Source organism: Pteropus vampyrus, unplaced genomic scaffold (genome assembly GCF_000151845.1).
Source record: "Pteropus vampyrus isolate Shadow unplaced genomic scaffold, Pvam_2.0 Scaffold326, whole genome shotgun sequence".
In the NCBI taxonomy this organism is placed as follows: domain Eukaryota; kingdom Metazoa; phylum Chordata; class Mammalia; order Chiroptera; family Pteropodidae; genus Pteropus; species Pteropus vampyrus.
In genome coordinates this window covers 1,684,314-1,691,441 of record NW_011889107.1, presented here as the reverse complement: position 1 = coordinate 1,691,441, position 7,128 = coordinate 1,684,314, and the positions used below count along the sequence as shown (strand labels likewise).

Genomic DNA, 7,128 nt, shown 5'->3' with positions numbered 1-7,128 from the left:
TGTTTCTAATGATTAGACTGGGGTTATGGATGTGGGGGAAGACTGTCACACAGGTGAGGTGGCCTTCTCCTTGCAACACAGTGAGGGACATATGACATCAACACGCCTTGTTACTGGTGACGCAAACCTTCATTGTTTGGTTAAGGTAATGTCGGCCAGGTCACTCTGCGGTGAAGTCACTGTTTTTCCTCTTTCCATACTCTAGAAGCAAGTCTCTAAGTCCAGTCGAAGTGGAAGAGAATTAAACTCTACTTCCCAGAGCAAGGAGCGTCAAAGAGTTTGTGGACATCTGTTAAAAGCACGATGGCAATTAATACTTTGAGGTTGGCAACTAGTCTATTTCTCATTAAAACTTCACCCACTCTTTTAGCATTTATCAGTGGATCTTGCCTGCGGCAATTATTAATGTGCTATAGAAGAACACTTTTTAACATAAAAAATACCACGGTATTTATCGTTTAAGAAAACCCATAATGTCAATAAGCGATCATGAAATCAGTTTCTGTATTATATAAACCGCAATAAAATCTACATGGTCAAGTTGGATTTAAAATTTATTGTATTCAGGGCTGATTCAGAGCTGGAACCACCACTGTGGCCACACTGACTCTGTTTTTTCACTGAAACACTTCTGCCCTCAGTGGTGAATAGTTATCGCCTCCACCCTGCTCCAAGGCCTACCCCGCCCCAAGTCTTTAGAAACCTCTTTTCCTGTCTCCACAGATAAAAACAAAACAAAACTCTCCAGACATTTCAGTTATGAGCACACATCAAAATTTGTTATAATCTTGCTGCAAGGGAAAACGTCTCTAGCAGGCCGATTCAAGATTCGCTCCGGAAGGGACATTTTATGGGAAAAGAGAATGTCTAGAATATTTGTTATATTAGCAAGAAAGGGAGAATATGGCCTAGTTATCAGTCAGGCGAGAGCATAAACTTTGGATATGGGTTTTGGAACAATTACTTATTTAATACTACCCAGTAACTAAAGAGTTAATACTTGGCACAGGACTAGAGCCTTCCTTGCCCTTCATTTCCAGCTTGGGGTTGGGCCACTTTCATTCCGATGGTCAGCTCTGTGCTGGGCTGATTGTTGAATACTTTGAATAGTATCCAAGCCTTGTATATATACATGAGACATTAAATAATCAGTCTACGGCTGGTTCAGGTACAATGTGATTCATTGCAAAGAAAGCAGGCTTTGGAGCCAAAAAGTTCTGGTTTTGAAAACAGGTAACAAATACAAGTCCTGGAACAGTCCAACATTGGGCAAGTCACTGAACTTTACTTTATATAAAGCAGGGGTATAGTGAGGATTTGAGATAGTGAAGTTTTTAGCACAGTGCCTGGAAAATAATAGGTATTCGATAAATGGTAGTGCTGTGAATAATAATGATAAACATTTATTGACCAGTTACTATGTCAAGCATAGAGCTCAACAACACTTTACATGTATTATTAATTTTAATCTCCACAATAACTCTATGAATTAGGTGCCTTTAGTTATCACCCCCATTTTATAGCTGATGAAATCAAGGCTCAGAGAATTCAAGTAACACATTTTAAGTTCATACAGATGGAATGTTGGGGGAGCTCACACTCAAATTCAGGCAGCTTCATATCAATGCATCTATGATAAACCTACAGTACACATGGGTGCCCACTTATCCTTGGCAATAATAACTTTAAAACCATCCAGAATTCTATAGCCCATAGGTTGGGAGCTCTTGCGATAGACCAGACAAAACTTTGGCTTCTCACAAAACATTTCTGATATCAGTAGGGTTTGGTGCTTATTTTTATAACTTTATAGCAAGAGGAAGACAGATAAAAAGACACTGAGATCCGTGCAGTTACCTGGAAACAAACACTGAATGTCTTAATGTACTTGGCAGAGTGCAACTGCTCAAAAACTGTCATTGAATATTACTTCCCCCCGAAATACTATCTCAAGGTCCCCATTTGAGAATTACTGCCCAGTCGTTCACTTTTCTAGATTTCACAAAACTTCCCAAAACCCTGAAGGTAATAAACCATGTGAACAAAGGAAAAATAGGGCTTCTCTTTAATAAAAGGTGAAGGGAGGAGTGGCTCGCTGAAAAATTTTTTTTTTGCTTTCGAATAAAAGGTGCCAAAAATTCCTTCCTGTCTGTCTTCCAAAGGGTGAGGTGGGATATAAGGTGTTTTCTCCACAATCTACCTTACTCCACCCTCATGAGTGAACTGTGTTGAATTTCTGAGTTCCAGCCCTACTGAGGGGCAACACAAGATCTATAATCTTAAAGGAGTTGCCCGAATCTTGGGGGTCTGGGTCGAGAATGAAAGTGGCTCACTCAAACAATAGATGACCTGGGATACTAAGAGGCACAGTCCAAGAGGTGACCCAGGCCCTGCTTGATGTTGGGGGGTAGGAGCTGATGTCCATAGACTCTCATTGCTTAGAGCAGGGACAGGAGAGCCACACTAGACAGAAGAAGTGCAGTGTGAGTGCCACATAGGGGGGAGGTGCTGTGTGGCAGTGACAGTGGCATCAGATGGCTGTCCATGGACTTTTGTCCCCATCATGGAGTAAAAGTCGAGCAGGTCCACTTCTCTTGGATTTTAGAAGCCTCGGCTGTTCTTGAATGACCCAATGTGGTCAGAGTGGAGGGGAAGGGGAGGCATAGCCCACAGGGCAATTCTGGACTTTCTGCTAAACCTGCTGGGGAGTGTTCAAGACGGTTTAAATTCAATTTGGATAAACAGAATTTTTGAACACCCCATGAGTTCTTTCCCAGTTACAGAAGTATAACCATAGCTTCCTGATACATCCTTCCTCCGGGGGACAGTGACTGCTGGAATGGGGATTTGGCAAGACTCAGCATTCCTGATCACCGAAGTTTTTCTCATCCCCATTGCCCATCGGTGCTTAATTCACCGGGAACCCACAAAGCCCCTTTGTGTGTGGTGAGCTGTAGCCTGGGCGGTTGAAAGGGCCTGGGCTGGCGCTGTCCTTGGAGTTAGCAGAGGGAAGGACTTCAAGTGATGAGGCTGAAGCCAGGGAAAACAGGGTTAGGAGGAAAAATAACCTGCCACCAAAAAGCCCGTCTTATGGAAGAGCAGTATCACATTTGACGATCGCTCATGAGACACAACAGGACTTTCATTATTCATTGTGTTTTGAGACAAAAGATCTTTCTGTTTCTGCTTTATGCCGAACCATTTTTAAATTACTTGGAGATGGAAACCAGTTTTGAGAGCCCCAGGAACAGCCTCTGCTGGCAAGTTGTACCCACTCTTAACGAGGGCCTAGTATGTAAGCCAAGACCCCAAAAGCTGATCCAAATACATTATAAAGTCTTTAGCGTGTAAAGCCCAATTTTACTGAAGATTTCATCAGAAAATGGAAGACAGCGTTACATTGCACATCGCAGAGCAAAACCTAATAAATATGCTAATTAGACTGTTCTGTCCTCTCCTGCCCCAGAATTTCCTACTCAGCTGCCAGTCCCCTTGTCTCTTATTGCCTGCCTGCCCCTGCCTTCACCCAATTCCCTTGTCCATTTCTTCCTGTCTCTCCCCTCCTCCTGGGCAGAGCAATGTAGACACCACCTGGCTCGTTCCGCCTTGCAAATATCACCCCCTCCCTCCAAACCCCGAAACACATTCCCTATCTCTTCCTAAAGTCCCTAACTCCAAAAAAATCAGTGTTCTCCCATGTTCCACGGGCACAGCCCCTGAATCAGAATCACTTGGATTGCTCATACAAAAGGCAGTTTAGGAGCCTTATCATCTACTTTCCTTGGTTTGGGCTGTGGAGAGGAAAAGAAGTAATTTTTCCCTCTCATGGAGATTTTTCTCCACCCCTCTTTTTTGACATTAGTAAACTCAAATATCACTTTTCTCCCTCCAATCATCAAATATGAACTTGGAGTCTCTAGAATTTATAGGCAGAGGAAATGGAGAAAGAGGCAAGGCTGATGAATTAATTGATAATCACTAGCTTAGTGGGACTTGTAGGGACTGACAGGACCTCATGCAACATGCGGCAGGAAGCTCTGGTGGGGCAGCTCCTGGCTTTGGTCTGGTGACTTGGGTTCACTCTTGGGCTCATTCAGCTCTGTCCCAGAACTGGCATCAGATGTCAACAAATGTTTCACGAACGAATGCTTTTGGGCGTGCCACCCCAATCTTCTGCCTATTTCCTCATTTCTTAATGAGAGGAAATAATTTCTTTTCTGTCTATGTCTCAAGGTTGCAGTGAAGATTAGCTCGCTTAATGGATGGGAAGTCACCAAGGAAGCATAAAGGAATAAAATTCTTCCCTGAGCTCAGTAATATAGCCTTTGGCCAACTTGTGGGGAAAGTAAACTGGCCTTTGGAAGTTACCACATTTCCCCCTTTCTTTCTTCCCTTCCTAGGTCTTTTTCCCTTAGTTTGCTCAGGTTTTGCCTCCTTTCCATCTGCCCCCTTTTCCCCGCATCAGGATCCAGCTTGGGTGGAGTCGGCTGTCAGTCATTTACACCTGAATGAAAACTTCAACCCACAGTCCTTCTGCCTGCCTCAGACTTTAACTCTGGTTTGACTGTGATGTGAGTGGGCACAAGATGGCAAGTTTTTATGCCATGCCCTGGGATTTTGGTTCTGTAGATTTGGGTCAAGACCTAGAAATCTGCCTTTCATGTGAGTGATCCAGGTGACTGATTCAGGTGCTGTGCTCATGGAACATGGAAAAACACTGATTCCTAGGGTTAGGGACTTTAGGAAGATATAGGGGAGGTGTTTCAGGGTGCGCGGGGGACCCACTGAACTCGTACCAAGGCCACACCCCCCAGTCTTTTCAGGGCAAGTTTCCTGAGGGCATCAGAGAAACTTGGCAATGTGGAGGTCACTGATAACCTGATAAGGGCGTGTGAATGCAGAAGCCTGTTGGGAGGGGAGGAACTAGGGACAGCCAGTGTAGATCATTCTACGAAAGTAAAGGGCAGGACAACAGGGGGGCAATGGGACTCCATAAAGTAGTGGGACCAAGAGTGGTTTGTTTGTTTGTTTGTTTTTTAAAGATAAGATAAATAATAACTTCTTTTTATGCTTACGAGAATGACTCAGTCAAGGGGGAAAATTATTATTATTATTATTTTTTTAGGCAAGGCAACCCTTGGTTGACCTCACAGATTGCAAAGACCTTGTCAGCTTACAATCCCTTATTTTTCATTTTTATTTTTTATGCCTACCGCACCTGGTCTTCCTAGGTGGTCTCCCATTCAAGTGCTAACCAGGTCCGACCCTGCTTAGCTTTTGAGATCAGACGGGATTGGGCTTGTTCAGGGTGTCATGGCTGTAGACGAGGGGGAAAATTAGATGACTCTGGGGATTGCTGGAGGGATGTCCCTGTAGAGCCAAGGGGTGGGGTCTGACGTCCACAAGGGGAAGGGCTGAGTTTTGTGGGAGCCCAGACAGTTCATTCCCCAGGAAGAGGGGGGGAAGGCAAAGAACACGAGCACAGATGCAAGAGGGGCGATGTGCTGGTGTGGCCCGCTCTTCTGTTGGCTCTTGTGTTCACAGGGAACTAAGAGGCAAGGGAGGGTGGGGAGAAGTGCTGAGGTTTGAGGATGGAGAAGAAGGTAAGAAGTAGTCAGTTGGGAGAGTGACTAGTCTAGGGATGAAATGTGGCGTTGCCAGGCACACCAGGACCCATTTGGGGTGAGCAAACATGAATTAAAGTGAGACTTGTCATCTTGGGCGAGTCACCCTCATGTCCTGTCTCTTCTTTGCCTTCCCCAAAAGGGTCCCATCCTCTGGGGATGCAGAAGAGGAAGCCACCTGAGCAGGTGCATCTGTAGCAGGTAGAGGTCCAGGTAAAGGTCACCTTGGCCACCTTCAGCTCACCTTCCGGCACCCTTGGCCTGTGCCGCAGACCTTCCACCCTTCTCTTGCCTCCTCACCCATTGTGTCATGCCCCAAGTCTGCTCTACAAGGGTGTTTTTGGGCACCCCAACAGTGAAACAGGCTGCCTTGGGAGGTAGCCCACCTCCTTTCCCTGGAGGTGGCAGCTGGGGGTGAGGTGCATGGGGAGGGGCAAATTTTGGATTGGGGAGGAGCTGCGTTAGTTGACCTTGGAATCTGAAGGTTTGAGTTTCACTACAGGCTCAGACACATTGTGGCTGGATGACATCAGCTAAGTTCATTTACAACTCTGAGCCTCAGTTTCCTCTTCTGTAAATTGGGGATGGTAACCAGACCTAGCTCATAAGGCTGCTGTGGGGATTCTGTGAGCCTATGATCCTCAAGCGTGTGGCACTGTGAGCTCTTAATAGCGGTAATTAATTAGTGCTGTGTCTTTTGAACCCATTGAAATTTCAGTCTGAAATAAACAACCAGTGTAGGAAAGAAGGAGCATTGCTGAGAGATGGGGTATGTGTGGGTGGAGCCAGGAGAGAAGATAGGGCTGGAGAAGTGGTTGTCTGCTTACAGAGCCCATAAGGATGAGAAGCCTTTCCTCAAAGCAGCGGGCTTTCATCGTGGGTCAGGTCTCACCTGGTCAAGCCTCTCACCCTCTCTGCGGAGTCCTCAGTAACTGCCATCTTCCCAGCATCCTAAACATGTGCAGACACTGTGCATTTCCAAAGAACTTTTGCCCACACTGTCTCCTTGAATCCATCCAGCAATTCCTATCTGTGATGAAGGTATTATTAGTCCCATCTTTCAGATAAGGAAACTGAGGCTGGAAGAGATCACAGAGCTGAGACTCAGGCTCAGGTCTTCTGCTTCTAATCCAATCAATGCTCTCGTCACAAAGCCTAGTCAAGGTCTCTGAGCCCAGGGGCCCCACCTGCAGGTGAAGATGGGCCTGGATATTCTCTGGAGTGCTTTCCCTCCCACACACCTTTTTTTTTTTCTTTATAAATTACTGTGAGCCATGAATGTGGCTACTCTGGGGTAGAAAAATGCTCCAGGCAGGCCCAGCTCAGGACTCTGTGTTCCCACCCTTCTGCCCAGGTCCCCTCACCAGCTTGCCTGGCTGCTTCCCCCAGGCAGCAGGGCAAACAAACCTCTATTGATTCTGGGTCGTGGCTAGAAGAATGCCCCTTTGTTGAGCATGTCACTCTCCTCCTCCTTGTGTCCTTGCCCATAGGAGAGGCGTTCAGG

General features: G+C 45.9%; 1 long non-coding RNA gene and 1 pseudogene across 1 annotated transcript in view; both read right to left on the bottom strand.

Moving 5' to 3' along the window:
- Positions 1-6: 6 nt before the first annotated feature.
- LOC105304041 overlaps positions 7-7,128 on the bottom strand; it is a 45,008-nt gene continuing 37,886 nt past the window's right edge. The window contains exon 4 of the long non-coding RNA XR_002776775.1: positions 7-289. This is a non-coding gene — a long non-coding RNA (uncharacterized LOC105304041). The remainder of the gene's footprint in view (positions 290-7,128) is intronic.
- LOC111730669 lies at positions 5,207-5,325 on the bottom strand (annotated as a pseudogene).